Source organism: Cervus elaphus, chromosome 21 (assembly GCF_910594005.1).
Source record: "Cervus elaphus chromosome 21, mCerEla1.1, whole genome shotgun sequence".
Classification (NCBI taxonomy): Eukaryota; Metazoa; Chordata; class Mammalia; order Artiodactyla; family Cervidae; genus Cervus; species Cervus elaphus.
In genome coordinates this window covers 72,239,445-72,260,008 of record NC_057835.1, presented here as the reverse complement: position 1 = coordinate 72,260,008, position 20,564 = coordinate 72,239,445, and the positions used below count along the sequence as shown (strand labels likewise).

Genomic DNA, 20,564 nt, shown 5'->3' with positions numbered 1-20,564 from the left:
ACCAATTTGCTGTAATAGCAGGGACTGATTAATTTTATAACCACGGGTGCTTCTATTAGCTAACCTAAGGAATGATTTAGACTTTATTAAGCGACTTATTTCTATCCTTTTTCAAGAGAGATGTCTGCAACATAGTTTATGTCTGAGTGCTACACGGTGGCACATTTTCTAACAAGGAGTCTCAATTTATTATTGAAGAAAGGATCGTGAGCTTGTCTTGGCTTAGATGAGGCTTAGCAGCAGCAACTTTTGGGGTCTCCGAAGATTTAAAATGCACTTCAGAGAATCTTGGAGTTTCTCAAAACTAAAGTAACTTCGTATCAGAAGCAACTGAATTGGCAACTCTTAAATACATTTTTAATGTGCAAAAAGCTGAAGTAACGGAATCAGAAGTATGTGGCTGTATATTTTTATCTTTTTCTTGATATAAAGTTGCTTTAATATTTTATTATAATTGCCCTTGGACATCTAGCATCATTGGGTTACACATAATCAGCTAATGCTCTATAATTTAGGGCTTTGTTCAATAAAAAATTAATTATCATGCTTGGGTGGGCAATGTATTTGGAAATTGAGCTACATAATTTTATGCATAAACCAGGCTCCAGTTTATATACCGAAACCAAAATTGCTATAACGTTCACAGTGCAATAAAAATTAGATACAAAGACTCATTTAAACCTACAGAAATGTGAGCTTAGGGACACACCTTTGTATTTTTTTTTTTTTTTTGGACTATGAAAAGAAATGAGCCTGGTTTACTATAAGTTGAATTTCCAGTAAATTTACTAAAAAAAAAAAAAAGACGGGAGCCCATTAAAAGCCCACTCTATTCCACAGGCAGGCTACCCAATGAGACCATTATTAGTACTTAATACTATTATAGAGCCTGGCATTGTAGAATGCCTCGCCTAGGAGATGTGATATTTGATAAATATCAATCCATATCCTTTTCTCGGGACAAAGGATGTTTCTAAACAGTCTTTGGAGGGGAGGACAGACACCACCCTGTTCCCCTCCAATGTTCTTTTCTTCTAGGCTTATGTTAGGCTCTAGAGAGACTAATGACAGTGAATCTGAAAAGATCTATAGTCTCAAATTTTATCCAATTTCCTTATAATAAACAGAAGGATTCACATCTAGCCAAAATATAGCAAACATCCTGGATATATTTTAGAATGGAGAAGTTTCATGATCATGATGAAAAAATTTCAAAACTGTTATGTGGTCCTAATTTACTTATGGAGTTTTTGTTTTCTTTTTAAAATTTTACTTAGAATTTTATTGATACTATATTGTTTCTATATTTAGTTTTTTTTTAATTTTTTAAAGTTTATTTATTTTAATTGGAGGATAATTATTTACAATATTGTGATGGTTTTTGCCATACATCAATATGAATCAGCCGTGGGTATACATCATGGAGTTTTATGTGGCCATGATACAAGGTAAAATAAAGAGAAGCCTTCCAGCCTCTAACAATATGCTGTTGCCGCCTAGTCGCTCCAGTCGTGTCTGATACTGGACAAGCTACAGACTGCAGCCTGTCAGGCTCCCGTGTCCGTGGCATTCTCTAGGCAAGAGTACTAGAGTGGGTGACTATGTGCTCTTCCAGGGGATCTTCCCGACCCAGGGATCGAACCCAGGTCTCCTGCATGGCTGGCAGATTCTTTACCACTGAGCCACCAAGGAAGCCCTCTAACAATAGAGAGAGAGAAAAAAATCATGTAACTGAGCAATTCAGACAATAAGTTAATAAACTATAAGTGATATGTATTTCCAAGTAATTTTTACATGCTATTCTCAAATTTTTCTGTTCTCCAGCCTGGTTTACTGAAAGAATATTGAATTAGGAGTTGAGGGAGTCGGTTCAAATACTAGCTTTACTGCCAGGTAGCTATGAAAACTTTAGCAAGTTCATTAAGTTGTTAGAGGCACATTTTCTCTATTAGCAAAACACCAAAGTTGGCATTAGGTCATCTTTGAGGTTGCATTTCACTGTACCATTTTACTTGCAATAAATCAGTACTGGGTTTTGCTATGCACTTTTATATTTGATAAGTATGTTTAGCAAAAAACACACTTGCAGTTCTAGTGATACTGGAGATATCTACCTCTTTCAGAAGAGCACAAATTCTAGGGCATTTCTGGTCCATGGTAAAAAGATTATCAGAGCTGAAAAAAAACAGTACTACATATGTGATTGATTACCTAATATTTATGTTTCAAGTGGGGAGTGCTGGTAAGTGATTTCTATGTAATTGCCAAAGAATGGGTAGTCATAGGAGTAAATTATCAATGGTGACATAGAAGTAGCTTTAAGTGTGGTAAGAATTTCAGCATTTCTGATCAGTACCTAACTTTACTGTTTTGAAATTAGATTTCCAATCACTTCTAATGTCAAATATATATCATCTGTTTTGAACATAAGAAATGAATAAAATTATTTAAAAGATTGAATAAAATGCAACTGGGAATGTTAGGTGTTGAAGGTGTTCAGTGTGTGTTCATCTACTTAATTAAAGTTTTCAAATTTGTAGGAAGAAGGAAAATGAAGCTTGTGTGGGGATTCCAAGAAAACATAAGATGTAAATTTAAGGAAAATTGGTAAGTATAATCAGTGATGTCAAAATATTTTTGATGATATACAGCATTGAAAATAAGTGCTAGCATGCTTCCACACAGATGAATATCTATTTATTACACACGTGTACTTCTAAAACATGAAAAACTACTAGGTCTAAATAACTAGTAAATTGTAATTAACATGGAAAAGACTAACAGAGGAAATAATGTGAGCATCACCAGGCAAGATGTTGGGTATAACACTTAAACATATGGAGTATGCTCTCTTCACAGAAAGGTTTTTATTGACCCCTACACAGGCTGAGACAGCTTCCCTACTGGGAAACATGATTTTAGAGTGTACAAGCGAAGCCAAGAAAATCAGAGAATGCATCCTTCAGAGCCAGTCATGATCTTCTCATCCATAGGAGTCAAGAGCATATTTCCATGGATAATCAGTTATGGATGACCACGCACTGTCCTTTCAGGGGCCTGCTTCTTGAACTCTGTACCAGAGAACAAGGTTATCAATTGTGCTTACAAAGAAACATATAGGTAAATACATAAAACATATTAAAATTTTAATAATAACTTCTGGGTTTATTGAAACATGTTTGTTTCAAAAGATCCTCTATGTTTTTATGGCAAGGAGGAAATGCCTCTCCAACCTTGGGTGAATAATCCACAATGTTGTCCCTGGCCTTAATACAGTGCTTGGATTCATGAATGTTGGACCAAATTAAATGTTAAGATAAGGAGGGATTGATTTGAATGAGATATTCTCTGTGACTGGGGGGGTAATAATTAGACACATTTGTGTTTATATCATAGAGATAGCTGACTGTTAGGATTGCTTAATCAAGCCCTATCTATAGCAGTACGAGATGAGGTGGTACAAAACTTAAAACTTAGTATGTTCCCTGAATAAATAGGCATCCACAGGAGTGATAAAGTCATGGCTATAATAATGATCACATTCTCCTACAATTTTGTAAGAGACAACCCTGTACTAGATGGAGAAGGGCTGTGGGAATGAAAATGAGACCATACTTCACAATTCACTCTTTAGCATGTGTGCGTGAGTTCTGTACTTGCATTTCATTTTCAAGAAGTTATCTGAGTGTTCTCTTTTCATGCATTCATTTCCTATCCCTTTGGAGTATAAAAGTATGACCTACAGCAGCAATCCTCAAAAGTTTCTCATCTCAATCATTCTTTGCACTCTTGGAAAATTATTGTGGACACCAGTGAGATTTTTCTTTTTAAAGTATTTTACTTATTGTTTATTTCGAAAGAATGATAAAAGTCCAGAATATGTTAAAATGGCTATACTTCCTTAATCAAGAAACAATAAAAAGATTTGTGAAGAATGGTATGTTTAAACATTATTTTTTATTTCTTTCAAAATCTGACTCAATAGAAGACAACTGGATTCTTATATCTTTGCATTCCAAGTGTGGAGCTATGCTATTTAGTTGAAGCATAAGAAGAAAACCCAGAGAAGGCAACAGCACCCCACTCCAGTACTCTTCCCTGGAAAATCCCTTGGACGGAGGAGCCTGGTAGGCTACAGTCCCTGGGGTCGCGAAGAGGAGGACAAGACTGAGCGGCTTCACTTTCACTTTTCACTTTCCTGCATTGGAGAAGGAAATGGTAACTCACTGCAGTGTTCTTGCCTGGAGAATCCCAGGGACGGGGAAGTCTGGTGGGCTGCCATCTATGGGTCGCACAGAGTTGGACACGACTGAGGCGACTTAGCATCAGCAGCAGCATGAAGAAAACTCTGCTTCATACAAGTTTTAGAGAAGGGAGAAGCATGTGAATAGTCCCTTCAGAAAATAGTATTTTCAGAAAATTATGGACATATCTTACTGAAACTCAGCAAATGGTGATTTCTTAAAGTTATTTTTAATATGTAATATGAGACCCCATCACTGGGTGCGATGGATTTTTTTGAACCTATTAAAATAAAATTCTTCCGTATCTCTAGTGCTTTGAAAGATTTTTTAAACCCATAGATGATTTTATAATACCCTGCATTGATAATTTGAAAAATATTAGTTCACCAACTTCCAAATATTAACATGCTTTGTTTTCACATGTCATAGCACACCATGTTCCCTTTACAAAAACTTCACGATAGCCTCATGAAAAAATGAGTGAAAAAGGCAAATATCAATAATATCTTTGTATTATTGTGAACATTGTTCTGATCTTGCAGACTTCCCAAGTGTACTGGGACCACACTTTGAGAACCACTGATTTATAGTTACTTTCTGAGATCTTGATGAAATAGCTGTAACCATCGATACACATCCTACTGCATGGGAGGAAAAAGCAGTTTGTTTTCCAAGAAGCAGGTTGGGAATCTCTTGAACAGCAACAGGGCCATGTGTCTGCCCTGGGACCTTGGGCAGAGGAGGTACTTCCCGTAGAATGTTTGTAGTCCTGAAGTAAATTTTTTGAATCTTTCCATATCAAAAAAAATATTGTAAATATGTTTAAAAACTGCTTTTTTCCTTGATTTTTAAAAAAAAAAAAAGATCCAGGAGATTAAGTTTCAATTGCTCTAAATGTGATTATGGGAAATTGAAAAGTATATAAAGGATGAAATTACTTACACATAGAGAACACAGCACTTAACCTGGTTTTCATAATTACATACAGTGGGTCTTAAAATTAGTTATTTGCCAATATTCTGATATAATTTAGCATTGATGTCTAACTCATTGCATATGAGTGACATTTTAGAGAGGTCTGGGGCATCCTTCAGCAGTGGCGGAAAGAATGTCCTCTTTGCTGCTGGGCCAGATCATGATTATCATTCTGTTATGTAATTAAGGTTTGTTGTTGTTGTTGTTTTGGGCTTCCCAGGTGGTTCTAGTGGTTAAGAACCCTCCTGTCAGTTCAGGAGACATAAGAGACACAAGCTAGATCCCTGGGTTGGGAAGATCCACTGGAGTAGGAAACGGCAACCCAATCCAGTATTCTCGCCTGGGAAATTCCATGGACAAAGGAGCCTGGTGGACTACAGTCCATAAGATCACAGGGAGTCACACTCGACTAAAGCGACTTAGCACACACGCCCATTGTTGTTGTTTAGTAGCTCAGTCGTGTCCCACTTTTTGCGACCCCGTGGACTGTAGCCCACCATGCTCCTCTGTCCATGGCATTTCCCAGGCAAGAATACTGGATTGGGCTGCCATTTCCTTCTCCAGGGGATCTTCCTGACCCAGGGATCGAACTTGCGTCTCCTGCATTGGCGGGCTGATTCTTTACCCCTGAGCCACCAGAGAAGCCCCATAATTGAAGTTATCTCCATCTATAATATTAAACACTTTTAAAAGAGAAAGGTCTGCATCAACAACTCATGTATAATAAGATTACTGTATTTCTTGACTATGGGGAAAATGAAAGAAGATACAGGTGAATGTAGAATGAATGACTGACTGAAGAAAACAGCTCTTTCTGATGTACTTTGCATGACTGGACCATTGTTCCCTTATTAATTTCAAATTTTGTAATAAGTCAAAATGAAGCCTAAATAGGAAATACAGTCAACCTCATATTAAGGTTTTGGGAAAAATACAATAACTGCCTATATTAAAATAAATGAACCTTCTTATATGATTTTTCGAGATTGACAACTGACCAAAACCTATTACATACATTACATAGTACAATAAAAATAGTGCTCTGGTTAGTCAGAAAGTCTTTGCAGCTGCAGGGGTACTTCTTGGAAATAAAGTTTGTGTTTACACAGGTGCAGCCATATTTAACAAAAAAAAATATTTTATGCACTAGGCAAACAGCTGCCTGTCTGTTTTGTTTGGCAGAGACTTTTCCAACTGAAACAATTTGTATCGAGCCCATTGCTCTGTGATACCTATGTAAACAATACAGAAAAATTCCTGAAAAAAACCTCAAGGATGAGGTTTCTCATAGTGTGACTTTTTGACAAACTATTAGAGCAGGAACCGCTTGATTGGAGCCTGCTAAGAAAACTATGCCCTTAGTGAAATACTTACCATCTAATATATGTGCATAAGCTGCTGGAGAAGCATTAAGTTTGCAGGGAGCAACTATCAGGGGCTTCCTCTACTCTAGTAATTTGAAGGCAATAATGACTTGAACATTTTTTCCTTAGAAAATCAGTATTCTATTCCAGTTTTAGTTGCATTGAATAGATTATTTCCCAGACTATCTAATTATCAAATATATATTCTTTGATTATGTTACTCCTAAGAATTAATTAGAGGCATTATGTTTGAAAAGTCACATATATTTATAAAATTATATTCAGACATAGGCGTGTGATTTATTTTCTTAAAAAACCCACATAACTTATACCTTAGGCGATTTATTCATATTGAAGTAAGAAATTTGTTTTTGTTGTTTTCTTAATTTAATTTTTAATTTTATATTAGGGTACAGTTGACTTAAATCTCTTAAAGAGATGGGAATACCAGACCATCTTACCTGTCTTCTGAGAAACTTGTGTGCAGGTCAAGACCCAACAGTTGGAACCCTGTGTGGAACAACTGATTGGTTCAAGATTGAGAAAGGAATAGGACAGGGCTGTCTGCTGTGACCCTGTTTGTTTAACCTATATGCTGAGCACATCATGAGAATGCTGGGCTGGGTGAGTTACAAGCTGGAGTCAAGAAAAGCGGGAGAAACATCAACAACCTCAGATATGCAGCTGATGCCACTCTAATGGCAGAAAGCAAAGAGGAACTAAAGAGCCTCCTGATGAGGGTAAAGGAGAAGAATGAAAGAAACACCTTAAAATTAAATATTAAAAAAAACTAAGATCATGGCATTTGGCCCCAGTACTTCATGGCAAACAGAAGGGGAAAGGGTGGAGGTGGTGACAGATTTCCTCTTCTTGGGTCTTAAAATCACTGTGGATGGTGACTGCAGCCATGAAGTGAGAAGATGATTGTTTCTTGGCAGGAAAGCTGTGACAAACCTAGACAGTTTGTTGAAAAGCAGACATTACTCTGCTGATAAAGGTCCACATGGTCAAGGCCATGGTGTTCCCAGTGGTCACATACGGTTGTGAGAGCTGGACCATAAAGAAGGGGCAGAATGCCAAAACATTGATGCCTTTGAACTATGGTGCTGGAGAAGACTCCTGAAACTCCCAGAACAGTAAGGAGATCAAACCAGTCAACCTTAAGGGAAATCAACCCTGAATACTTGTTGGAAGGACTGATGCTGAAGCTGAAGCTCCAGTATTTTGGGCACTCGATGGGAAAAGCAGACTCATTGGGAAAAGACCCTGATGCCAGGGGAGATTGAGGGCAGAAGGAGAAAGGGATGACCGAGGAAGAGATGGTTGGATGGCATCACCGATACAACGGACGTGAAGTTGGGCAAACTTTGGGAGATGGCGAAGGACAGGGAAGAATTGCAAAGAGTTGGCTATCACTGGGTGACTGAACAACAATAGTTGACTTACAATGTTGTGTCAGTTTCAGGTATACAGAGAAGTGATTCAGTTATACATAGACATAGCCATTCTTTTTCGGATTCTTTTCCCATATAAGTTATTACAGATGTTTCTTGTGCTATACAGTAGGTTCTTGTTGGTTATAAAATCAGAAGTTCTTTATAGTGTGGTGGAAAGAGTTGCTTTATTTTCAATTCCAATGTTTACGCTAAATTTTACCATCTTTTTCAATATTTCAATAGTCATAAACATGCTCCAAGCACTGTGTAGGCACTGAGAACATAGTAGTGAGTAAAAAAAGACAAAAACTGTCACCTTGAAGACCAAGTGTACTTCAGAAGAATGTTAGAAGTTAGCTGCTGTGAACTTTGTGAAAAATTAGTATAGTATAATCAGAAATGTGAATGATCTAAAGAAGAAATGATAAGGGATGAAACAGCAGTGATGAAAGGAATAGACCCAAACTAAGTTTAGCAGAGATCAAATTGCCAGCATCCTTTGGATCATACAAAAGCAAGAGAATTCCAAAAAACCATATACCCCTGCTTCATTGACTATGCTAAAACCTGTGACTGGTGGATCATGACAAACTGTAGAAAATCTTAAAGAGATGGGAATACCAGACCACCTTACATGCCTCCTGAGAAATCTGAAACAGGTGAAGAAACAACAGTTAGAACCAGACGTTGAACAACAGACTGGTTCCAAATTGGGAAAGGAGTTTGCCAAGGCTGTATATTGTCACCCTGCATATTTAACTTATATGCAGAGTACATCACGCAAAATCCTGGGCTAGATGAAGCATAAGATGGAATCAAGATTGCTGGGAGAAATATAACCCCAGATATGCAGATGACACAACCCTTATGGCAGAAAGCAAAGAGGAACTAAAGAGCCTCTTGATGAAGGTGAAAAAGGAGAGTGAAAAAGTTGGCTTAAGACTTAACATTGAGAAAACTAAGATCATGGCATTCGGTCGCATCCCTTCATGCCAAATCCATGGGGAAACAATGGAAACAGTGACAGACTTTATTTCCTTGGGCTCCAAAATCACTGCAGATGGTGACTGCAGCCATGAAATTAAAAGATGCTTACTCCTTGGAAGGAAAGTTATGACCAACCTAGATAGCATATTAAAAAGGAGAGACATCACTTTGCCAACAAAGGTCCATCTAGTCAAAGCTATGGTTTTTCCAGTGGTCATGTATGGATGTGAGAGTTGATCATAAAAAAGCCTGAGCACCAAAGAATTGATGCTTTTGAACTGTGGTGTTAGATAAGATTCTTGAGTCCCCTGGAATGCAAGGAGATCCAACCAGTCCATCCTAAAGGACATCAGTCCTGGGTGTTCATTGGAAGGACTGATGCTAAAGCTGAAAATCCAATACTTTGGCCAACTGATGTGAAGGGCCAACTCTTTAGAAAAAGACCCTGATGCTGGAAAAGATTGAAGGCAGGAGGAGAAGGGGACGACAGAGGATGAAATGGTTGGATAGCATCACTGACTCAATGGAGATGAATTTGAGTAAGCTCCGGGAATTGGTGATGGACAGGGAGGCCTGGCATGCTGCAGTCCATGGGGTTGCAAAGAGTCGGACACGACTGAGTGACTGAACTGAACTGAACTGATGACTGAGGATCCTTTCTAGTGTAGGATCCCAAGTATGGCCTCAAAAATCTCAAACACATGAGGCAACTGTGATCCTGAATTCTCTGCTATACATATAGAAATTGTAGCATGCTGAAATGCTCCACAGTGTAGAACATATTTCTGTATCTTTGTAAACATTCTCTATAAATGTATAACTGCTTAGTAGTAGAATATTAAATGCATTATAGTAATAAATGTTAAGACAATATTTAAACCTTTAGAAAACTATTTTAGCTGTTTAGAACATAGGTCTTAAGTCACTTTAATCATTAAACTGAAATTGCTCTTTGTTCAATACTGTACTGTAGTTTAAGTTCTGTGCTGTGTTGTGCTTAGACACTTAGTCGTGTCCGACTCTTTACGACCCCATGGACTGCGGCCCACCAGGCTCCTCTGGAATTCTCCAGACCAGAACACTGGTGTGGGTTGCCATGCCCTCCTCCAAGGGGGTCTTCCCAACCCAGGGTTCGAACCCAGGTCTTCCACGTTTCAAGTGGCTTCTTTACAGTCTAAGCCATAATTCTTTAGCTGAAAGTCATATGTATTCTTGGATACTTCAGACTGTTACGGTGTTTTCAGAGGGGTCCTGGCTAATCCTAAATAAACAACAAGTTTTTTGAATGTGATGAAGTCGAATGAATAAATAGGCATAAAGTTCTTCATTTTGTGCTGTACCCTAAGATCCTGCAGACATCAATTCTAAATGCTATGCTGCTAGCTAAACAGTTTAAATGAAATGTCCATCAGGAAATCCAAAACACTCACTGGCCTATACAATGTCCAAGACATACTAGCTGTGTCCTGAGGCTAATGTGGGAATTCCGGTAAGATTTTTTAAAATCACAACAATAAATCATATCACTGTCAGCAACACACATGCTAACAAATGCTTGATTTTTCTAGGCTTCTAGAACCTGAATGCAAGGGAAGTTACTGGAATATCTTTCCAGAGACTTTCAAGTTGAAACAATGAAGAAAACAGAGCTAAAATCCTACAAAGAGATTTCCCTCATTACCCTTCTTCAGAATGACTCTTCTATGATATATAGCTACTCTCTCAGGAGTAATCCACAAAAATAGCTCAAGGGAATGTGCTATGATCTTTGTATTGTTAATTACTTTTCAAAGTGTGATTTCTTAGCCAGGCCTTACTTTTTCTTGGAAATTTATTATTTTCCCATAATGAGTGTATCTCTGATTTGTGAAGAAAATGAATGAGGTTTCCATGCAGAGGTAGAAACCAATCAAGAAAACCCTCCTGTCTTTTACTCTCCCCTCTACCTTTTTTCCTTTTCCTTCCTAGTTTTTACTGCTTGCCCTGGTAATAAATGGTTTTTCTGTTCTTTTGAGTGTGTGTGAAAAGTCTTTAAAAGTAAAAAATGTATAGAGAGGATAACTAAAATCCCTAAGAATCCTACAATCCAGGGATGAATACTTCTAAATTTTGGTATATTTCTCCCTATATTTTCATGGATTTTTTTTTTTTTTAACATTAGCAGTATTAATAAGTAGCCATTCTGGGCCAAAGAGAAAAAGTTTGTTTGTGGTTCTTAATGGATTCTGCTTTTATTCTTAGGCAGACACTGACTCACATTTCTATCATGAATAAAGGTACTCATCTCATTGTAACCTTGCCGGTATTGTGTGCTTTTAAAAATATATATATATATTTTTTCCTGTATTTAAAGTTACTTTAACTTATACATCTTGATTACTAAAATGTTAGTTTTGTCACATGAAAGTTAGTTTTATTCAGTAATTATTTATATGTTATATTGTTTTTCTCACTGATTTGTATCTTTGTATTTTAATACTAACTTCATTTTCATAATGGTGGCAACTGTTTCCTACTTTTCCATTTACCTTTTAGTTGTAATAATTTGTTTAGGGGATAGAAGTTGTTAATGATTATATAGTCTAATGGGTTGATCTTTTTATTTGTGGGTTTTTTATTTGCTTTTATGTTTGTGAAAACATTATACATTCAAAGATCAAAAGAAATTCACTTGCAATTTGTAAGTTTTCTCTTATAGCTTTCTATTAGTAAAATTTAATTGCTTAATTAATCTGGAACTAATTGGGGGCCTGTGAGTTAAGGATTTGCCGTTTCTTATCTTTTTATCCTGATTTATTTTCTTCAGAGTGCCTATCACTGCCTGCTATTATATTATTCACTTTCTCTTATTGTCACTGAAATGTTTGATGCTGGAGGCAGAGCTTTTGTCTGTTTGGCCCACTGCTATATCCACAGTGATTGGAACAGTGCTTAGTCACATATGTGATCCCCAAAAAGTATTTGTTGAATGGATGAATGTTGTGTAAATAATTATTTTGTAAAAATAGCTTATTCTCCTTGAAATTTCCCACTGAAAACAGAATTTCATCATTGTGGTTATTGTAGTTGAACTGGACCAAGCTTTTGAAAGCAACTTTTCATTAGCATGACTCAAATCAGCAGAATTGACAATAATCTCATTTTATAGATGAGCTGACCAAGTTGGGAAATGAAGACCAATTCGTCACACTTGAACTCAGAATTCTTGGTCCCTATTTTTATTTAGCAATTTCAATCATTTATAGAAGAGACAAAAGACTATCAGAAAGCAAATGATCTTGTGGAAAAAAGTAGAGCCACTTTTTTACTTTTTACTTCAAATTTCTGAGAGTAATAAATTTTATATGCCAACTGTTTATCCCTATTAGAGTCTTTGAAACCAACATTCAAAATATATTTTTGGTGTCTCATAAAACTTTTTTTTCAAATTTTTGTGTAAAAATAACTTAATTATACCAATTAAAACTTAATTATATGATTAAAGCTTAATTATGCCAATTTTGTTCACAACTGTACATAAACTCAATGAATTTGTGAGCTTTTCCCCTCCTCTAAAGGATGAAAAATTATAAATGTTTCATTCAAAACACCAAAACAGTTTCTCTAAACTGTTCTTTTTCAATATTATAATACAAAAATATCACCAAGCCTTAAAAAATAGAATAGAATAAATATTTCAGATTGCTAAAGGAGTCTATGCTTCTATGAGAAAATAATCCACTTTTGCAGGTGATATAGATACTTTGTATTACAATAAACAGAGTTATATGTTCCAGAAGAAAATCAAACATAAACTTTGGATATCTGCATCTTTCAAAATTACTCTCCAAATCCAGATTTGTCCAGGAATTTTTATTCATTTTTACCAAATGTTAACTGAAGTTGTAATTCTGTGGAAGAATACATGGTGATGAACTCATTGTTAGGAATCACTTAAACAGCAAGTGAAAGACAAATAAAATCTCTCTGTAGTCTCTTAATTATTTTTTAGCAAGTTTTATTTCATTTAGTGTTGTAAACATTTTCCTCCTGGAGATCAAAATATAAGTTCTAGTTAAGAGACAAAAATTGTTTTACACTGTGGTGTGACTTAGCCATTCTTTCTGAAAAATACCTTTATATCTATCATCCAAGTCACTGCACATTACTTTAAGACATTTGTTCTTAGAACACTAAATTATGTATTTTATATCCCCACTTCCATGCCCGTTTTCTTTCCTTGTCTGAAAGTGCATGTGTATCCTGCGAAGAAAATGAAAAGCTTTAACTTTTCCTGAAACAAACTTCTTAACTTTATCTTTCCTTTGGATGAGCCAAAATGCAGAACATTTTTGTTTATTCATTTATGTGCCTGTTTCTCCGTGGAGGCACACAGGAAAAAACACGGATGCGGAGTAAAAAGCTCTGCGTCGGAACTGATGTCCTACTGCTATCACTGCCACTGCTTCCAACATCTCTCTGTATAGTTCTTGAACATATGCCAGTTGCTGTGGTAAATTATTTCCGCACTTTCTTTCCTCAAATCCCCTCAGAAACCATTCTACAGATAAGGAGCCTGAAGTTCCAGGAAATTAAGTAATTTTTCCAGGATCAGTAGCCTTTGCAAGCAGCACTGTTGTGATTAGAAACTGGGTCTTTTAAGGAATCTCCACACTGTTCCTGGGCACACACACCGAGGAAACCAGATCTGAAAGAGACACGTGCACCCCAGTGTTCATCGCAGCACTATTTATAATAGCCAGGACTTGGAAGCAACCTAGATACCCATCAGCAGACGAATGGATAAGGAAGCTGTGGTACATATACACCATGGAATATTACTCAGCCGTTAAAAAGAATTCATTTGAATCAGTTCTAATGAGATGGGTGAAACTGGAGCCCATTATAGAGTGAAGTAAGCCAGAAAGATAAAGACCAATACTAATGCATATATATGGAATTTAAAAATATAGTGATGATAACCCTATATGCAAAACAGAAAAAGAGGCACAGGTGTACAGAACAGACTTTTGGACTCTGTGGGAGAAGGCGAGGGTGGGATGTTCTGAGAGAACAGCATTGAAACAAGTATACTATCAAGGATGCAACAGATCACCATCCCAGGTTGGATGCATGATACAAGTGCTCGGGGCTGGTGCACTGGGAAGACCCAGAGGGATGGGATGGAGAGGGAGGCGGGAGGGGGGATCGGAATGGGGAACACATGCAAATCCATGGCTGATTCATGTCAATGTATGGCAAAAACCACTACAATATTGTAAAGTAATTAGCCTCCAACTAATAAAAATAAATGGAAAAAAAAAAAAAAGAAACTGGGTCTGTTTGCTGTGGACTCCTAACGCAATGCACAGCTGCATTGCCTTCTCTGCCTCCGTGGCTCATCTGTAAGTGAGAGGGTCTCTGTAGGTTTTAGGTTTGAGTTTTGTTGAGCCCCCAAATTCTTTTTGCCAAGGAACAAAAACATGAGATACAAGCTTAGTACACTGGTAAAAGCAGGGGAGGGCAGTCCCAAAGTCTTCCTTCTCGAAAGTCACTGCTCATCCTTCCCCGAGGCTCATGAGCCAACTCTCCAGAACCCTAGGGCTCCTTGGACTATTATTTGAAGACCCTGACTACTCTAGCTAGCTTTAGAGTATTTTCAGGCTCTACAAGTTCCTGATTAACTGAAGAAACACATATTTTTTAAAAAATTACAACTAATAACAGATTCACCTAAAAAAGCAGCAGTCTGGTTCACTATTCCATTTCCCTTAGATTTCCTCTTATAAGAGGATTCAATGTTTTAATACATTAACACACATATGAAGAGACTAAGTTATCATTTTAAGTTGTAACTTTCCATTTCTCTTTCTTAGAACAGAAGAAACATAAACATCATTCATGGATCATAAAAATAAGGATATAATTAAATATAAATATGAACTTTTGGTCATTAGTGAGTAATTTGTACCTCTTATTTCTCTCATTGCTTTACTGAAGTTCATGTTTGCTGGTGGCAACTCTTTGCAAGAATATAAGAAATTGAAACTAAATGAGTGGATGAAATCCTTTCCTTTATTTACAATTATTCTACTCCTGTAACATCATGTCCATCACAGTCTTGAATTTTAGTTCTCTGCTTGCTAACCTGATTGGAAAAACATGGCAAAGAGCAAGATGCTTCCAAAAGCAGTTGCAGAAACACGTGCTGTGAGTAGACGTGAAAAATTCAACTCCGCAAGTATGAGCTGAGCACCTACTATGTGCAGTCACTATGCTAGGAGCTTGCTAGGACCAGGAGATCCAAAGTCAGGGTCTCTGTTTCCAGGGGAAATGCCACATACTGCAGCAGCCACATTAACCATGAATAAGTAACCAAAGTGCTTACCAAAGCAAGTAACCAAAAACGATAGCCTGGAGGTTGAGAGGGTGATCAACTCCGAATAGCAGAATCCTGGATTGCATTTGAACTTGACCTGAAGGTCAAATGAATGTGGGAAGGGTCCCTAAGGTTGAAGACCTTTATTTGTAAGTTTGTGCTTCCCAGGTGGCACTAATGGAACTCCAGAAAGATAAGAGACGGGGTCAATCGGTGGGTCAGAAGGATCCCCTGGAGAAGGGCATGGCACCCCCCTCCAGTATTCTTGTCTGTAGAATCCAATGGTCAGAGGAGCCTGGTGGGCCACACTTCATGGGATTGCTTGGCCGCAGTCTCAGATTTCATTGCAGCACAATGCAATCATGTACCACTCTAATCATTCCTATAAACGTTGTCTTTGAGATGGCTCAAATCTGCTTCCTCTCCTCCACGCATCCCACTTCTGTGTGTTCACATTCCTTCCCATTTGAATGGCCAAAATAGGGCCCTAGATGTTCCTACCACTTCTAGGCCTTCCTGCTTATTTTCCAATATATTCTCCCCATCAAAGACCCACTCTAAGAACTTTCAAAAAGTGAACATCTGATTATATCATCCTTCAAATTTCACTGGCTTTTCATTGCCCTCACAAAGAAAAAATCCAAACCCTGGATGGCAGAGCGTGTCTGGTGTTTTACCCCATCCCTAGATGACTTTCTAAACTTATTTCTTAAAGTTCCTCAACTTACACTGTGTTAAACTTGCACAAAACTGCTCTCAAGGATTTCAATGATTCATGCTGCTCTAGATCTTTGCTCTTTCACTCCACCCCTTTACTGACTAACTCACTTGTCTCTTGGGTCCTTGTTTGGATGTTGTTTGATCTTAAAGGCCTTCTCTGACCCCACACCTAGATTAAATGCTCTTTCTATGAATTCCCACAGCCCCTATAGTTATCACTGTTGCAGTCAAATTGCTCTGTATTATATTTGTTTGTTTACTTATCTATGTCAGACTAGGACTGTGCTTTGTGAAAGAAGAAAGGAAAGAAGGAAGGAAAATAAGAATTTAGGCAGTAGAAATGGGAGTCATCCCTCCTTATTCAGAAGGCAATGCAGGAATAATATAGCAGCAGTAGACGCTACATGAATGCACATCTGATTAAGAAAACAAAACAAAACCAAAATAAACACTCTCCTGTAGATAAATATATTTCATTGGAAATTAGTTGTCAGGTCAGACTTCTCCACATTCAAGGGTTGAGAGTGAAATAAGTGTGGTATTGTCTATATGTGTTGGTTTCCCTGGTAGCTCAGGTGATAAAGAATCCGCCTGCAATGAAGGAGACCCAGGTTCGATCCCTGGGTGGGGAAAATCCCCTGGAGAAGGAAATGGCAACCCACTCCAGTATTCTTGCCTGGAGAATCCCATGGACAGATAAGCCTGGCAGGCTACAGTCCATGGGGTCGCAAAGAGTTGGACACAATTTAGCCACAAAACCACCACCATATCTATATGTATAGCAGTAAAAATTTGCCTTTAATGTCTTATCTAGACCTTATGTTGTAACATAGTATATCTCCCCTGCCCCAAGAGTAAATCGCCTAGCCCCCATAGAGAGAACACTATGTGGAATGAACCCTTGGGGTTTCCCAGGTGGTGCTAGTGGTAAAGAACCCGCCTGCCAATACAGGAGATGTAGAAGACACAGGCTCTGATCCCTGGTTGGGAAGGTCCCCTGGAGGAGGGCACGGCAACCCACTCCAGTATTCTTGCCTGGAGAAAACCACGGGCAGAAGAGCCTGGGTTCTGAATACTGAACAAACTGGGGAAAAGGTATTTGTTCTTGGAGTATGTGTTGACATTAGATACAGTTGGTAGAAAAAATGGGACACTTATACTCAAGAGGAAGAAACTTGAAACTTAGATTAAGACCTGTCCTCAGTGAAGCTCACATCCCTAGTTGGATGGTGGGGTACTTCCAGAAGTGTTAATATTTTAAGAAAATATTGAGAAACATCCATTCTCTGAGCTTTTTTCACTGAATAGGACTGCATTTAGTAGAGTTTATCACCACCCATCAAGCAGATATTATTTTTTTAAAGAATCTTTCCTTTAAAATATTTGAAAACCACCTTTGCTCTTTTCTTTGTAGCATTTGCCTAAATTCTATGACTCTTTTATTGGTATCTTTTAGCATCGAGGTTTCTAGGCCTACATTAACAAGAGGTTTGTGCTAGCTCTTGGCAGATTTTATTATGTAATTTTTTTTAACTACTCAGTGGCTTCGACTTGACTAGAATCTTAGCAACCTCTCACTGTCTCAATCGGCAATGCCTTTCATCGAGAATAAGGACATTAAAGGAGGGAAAAAAAGAAAAAAATTAAATGAAACATGTGTTTTAAGAGATTTGAATAAGATATTTTAGTAAGTCAATTTCATGTCACCATCTTGAAAATTTACAACAGTCAGCAATGTAAACATGCACTTCACAAACGCCAGCAGCTTGCAGACTGCAAAGTTCATCTACTCATTCAGTGAGGCAGATGTTTCATTTAATACTCTTCATACTATAGATTAGGATTATTTTTTTCTTTTCCTCTTTTTTTTTTTTTTTTTGAAAGGAGTGGGGGAAAAAATTCCCTGACATGCTACTAATATCATCTCACACTGCAGGCCAGATGGCAAAAATGCAAAGGCTGCAGCTTGGTTTATGTACTATATTGTGGGGGAAAAGGAATTTTGTTTCAGAATGAGTTTCTGCTTGATCATTTGTTACTCTAATCTAAACATGAGTCAATGAGTAAAGTAGTACCAGCCAAACTTCAAAAAGTTCTTGAGAGTAAGTGCTTTAAAATGCAATACATCTGGAAAAAGCGCCTTACAGCATCTCGACCTACCACATCTAGAAGAGACAGAGCAGAAGCCTTGGGAGGCTGCTTTAGTGAGAACCCTTTACAGAGACACTTGGCCAAAAAAATATTATGTTGTATTTGGTCACTTTTTTTTTTTCTGACCCCATCCTGGAGCTTGGGGAATCTCCAAGTTCCCAACCAGGGATAGAACTTACATCCCCTACAGTGGAAGCATGGAGTCTTAGCCACCGGGCCACCAGGGAACTTCTCCTGTCACTTTTCTTCATGGAAAATTTGGAAATGCTTCCTCCTTCTGTTTATAACATTGTTTGCATCACTGGCATTTAGTGTTATGACTAGCTTTGGAATGACATCCATTTATCGGCATCTGTGGTTTTTATTGTTCAGTCATTCAGTGGTATCCAATTCTTTGCAACCCCTTGAACTGCAGCACACCATGCTTCCCGGTCCCTCACCATCTTCCAGGGTTTGCCCAAACTCACATTCATTAAATCGGTGATGCCATCCAACCAGCTCATTCTCTGTCGTCCCCTTCTCTTGACTGAAATCTTTCCCAGCATCATGGTCTTTTCTAATGAGTTGTCTCATCACATCAGGTGACGAAAGTACTGGAGCTTTAGTTTCAGCATCAATCCTTCCAATGAATAATCAAGGTTGATTTCATTTAGGATTTGCTGGCCTGATCTCTTTGTAGTCCAATGGACTCTCAAAAGACTTCGCCAGCACTACAGTTCAAAAGCATCAATTTTTTAGTACTCAGCCTTCTTTAAGGTCCAGCTCCCACAACCATACATGACTAATGGAAAAACCAGAGCTTTGACTATACAGACCTTTGTTGGTAAAGTGATGTCTCTGCTTTTTAATTCGCTATCTAGGTTGGTCATAGCTTTTCATCCAAAGTGCAAGTGCCTTTTAATTTCATGGCTGCAGTCACCATCCACAGTGATTTGGAGCCAATAAAATAAAGTCTGTCACTGTTTCCCCATCTATTTGCCGTGAAGTGATGGGACCAGATGCCAAGATCTTAGTTTTCTGAATGTTGAGCTTTAAGCCAAATTTTTCACTCTCCTCTTTCACTTTCATCAAGAGGCTCTTTGGTTCTTCTTCACTTTCTGCCATAAGGGTGGTGTCATCTGCATATCTGAGGTTATTGATATTTCTCCCAGCAATCTTGATTCCCTCTTATGCTTCATCCAGTGTGGCATTTCTCATGATTTACTCTGCGTATAAATTAAAGAAACAGGGTTACAATATACAGCCTTGACAAACTCCTTTCCCAATTTGGAACCAGTCTGTTGTTCCATGTCTGGTTCTAACTGTTGCTTCTTGACCTACATATAGGTTTCTCAGGAGGCAGGTAAGGTGGTCTGGTATTCCCATCTGTAAGATTTTTCCACAGTTTGTTGTGATCCACACAGTCAAAGGCTTTAACATAGTAAATGAAACAGAGGTAGATATTTTTCTGGAATTCTCTTGCTTTCTCTATGATCCAACAGATGTTGGCAATTTACCTCTGGTTCCTCTGCCATTTCTAAATCCAGCTTGTACATCTGGAAGTTCTCAGTTCACATACTATTGAAGCCTAGCTTGGAAAATTTTGAGTATGATCTTGCTCATGTGAAATGAGTACAATTGTGTGGTAGTGTGAACATTCATTGGCATTGCCCTGCTTTGGGATTGGAATGAAAACTGACATTTTCTAGTCCTGTGACCACTGCTGAGTTTTACAGATTTGCTGGCGTGTTGAGTGCAGCACTTTAACAGCATCTTTTAGGATTTGAGGTAGCTCAGCTGTAATTCCATCACCTCCACTAGCTTTGTTCATAGGGATGCTTTCTAAGCCCCACTTAACTTTGTACTTCAGGATGTCTGGCTCTCAAAGAGTGACCACACCATCGTGATTATCTGGGATATGAAGATCTTTTTTGTATAGTTCTTCTGTGTATTCTTGCCACCTCTTCTTAATCTTTTCTGCTGCTTTTAGGTCCATATTGTTTCTACTCTTTATTGTGTCCACCTTTGTATGAAAATTTCCCTTGGTATCTCTAATTTTCTTGAAGATAACTCAGTCTTTCCCATTCTATTGTTTTCCTCTATTTCTTTGCATTTTTCACTTAGGAAGGCTTTCTTATCTCTCCTTACTATTCATTGAAACTCTGCATTCAGATGGGTTTATCTTTCCCTTTCTCCTTTGCCTTTAATTTTCTTCTTTTCTCAGCTATTTGTAAAGCCTCCTCAAAAACCATTTTCCCTTTTTTGCATTTCTTTCTCTTGGGGATAGTTTTGATCACCGCTTCCTACATAGGGGAGAAGGCAATGGCAACTCACTCCAGTACTCTTGCCT

The 20,564-nt window shown here is 37.9% G+C and overlaps 1 long non-coding RNA gene across 1 annotated transcript; it reads left to right on the top strand.

The window, feature by feature from the left end:
- Positions 1-3,676: 3,676 nt before the first annotated feature.
- Positions 3,677-20,340, top strand: LOC122679455. Its single transcript, XR_006336404.1, has 3 exons — positions 3,677-3,687; positions 6,627-6,632; positions 20,139-20,340. It is a non-coding gene; the product is annotated as an uncharacterized LOC122679455 (long non-coding RNA).
- Positions 20,341-20,564: the final 224 nt, after the last annotated feature.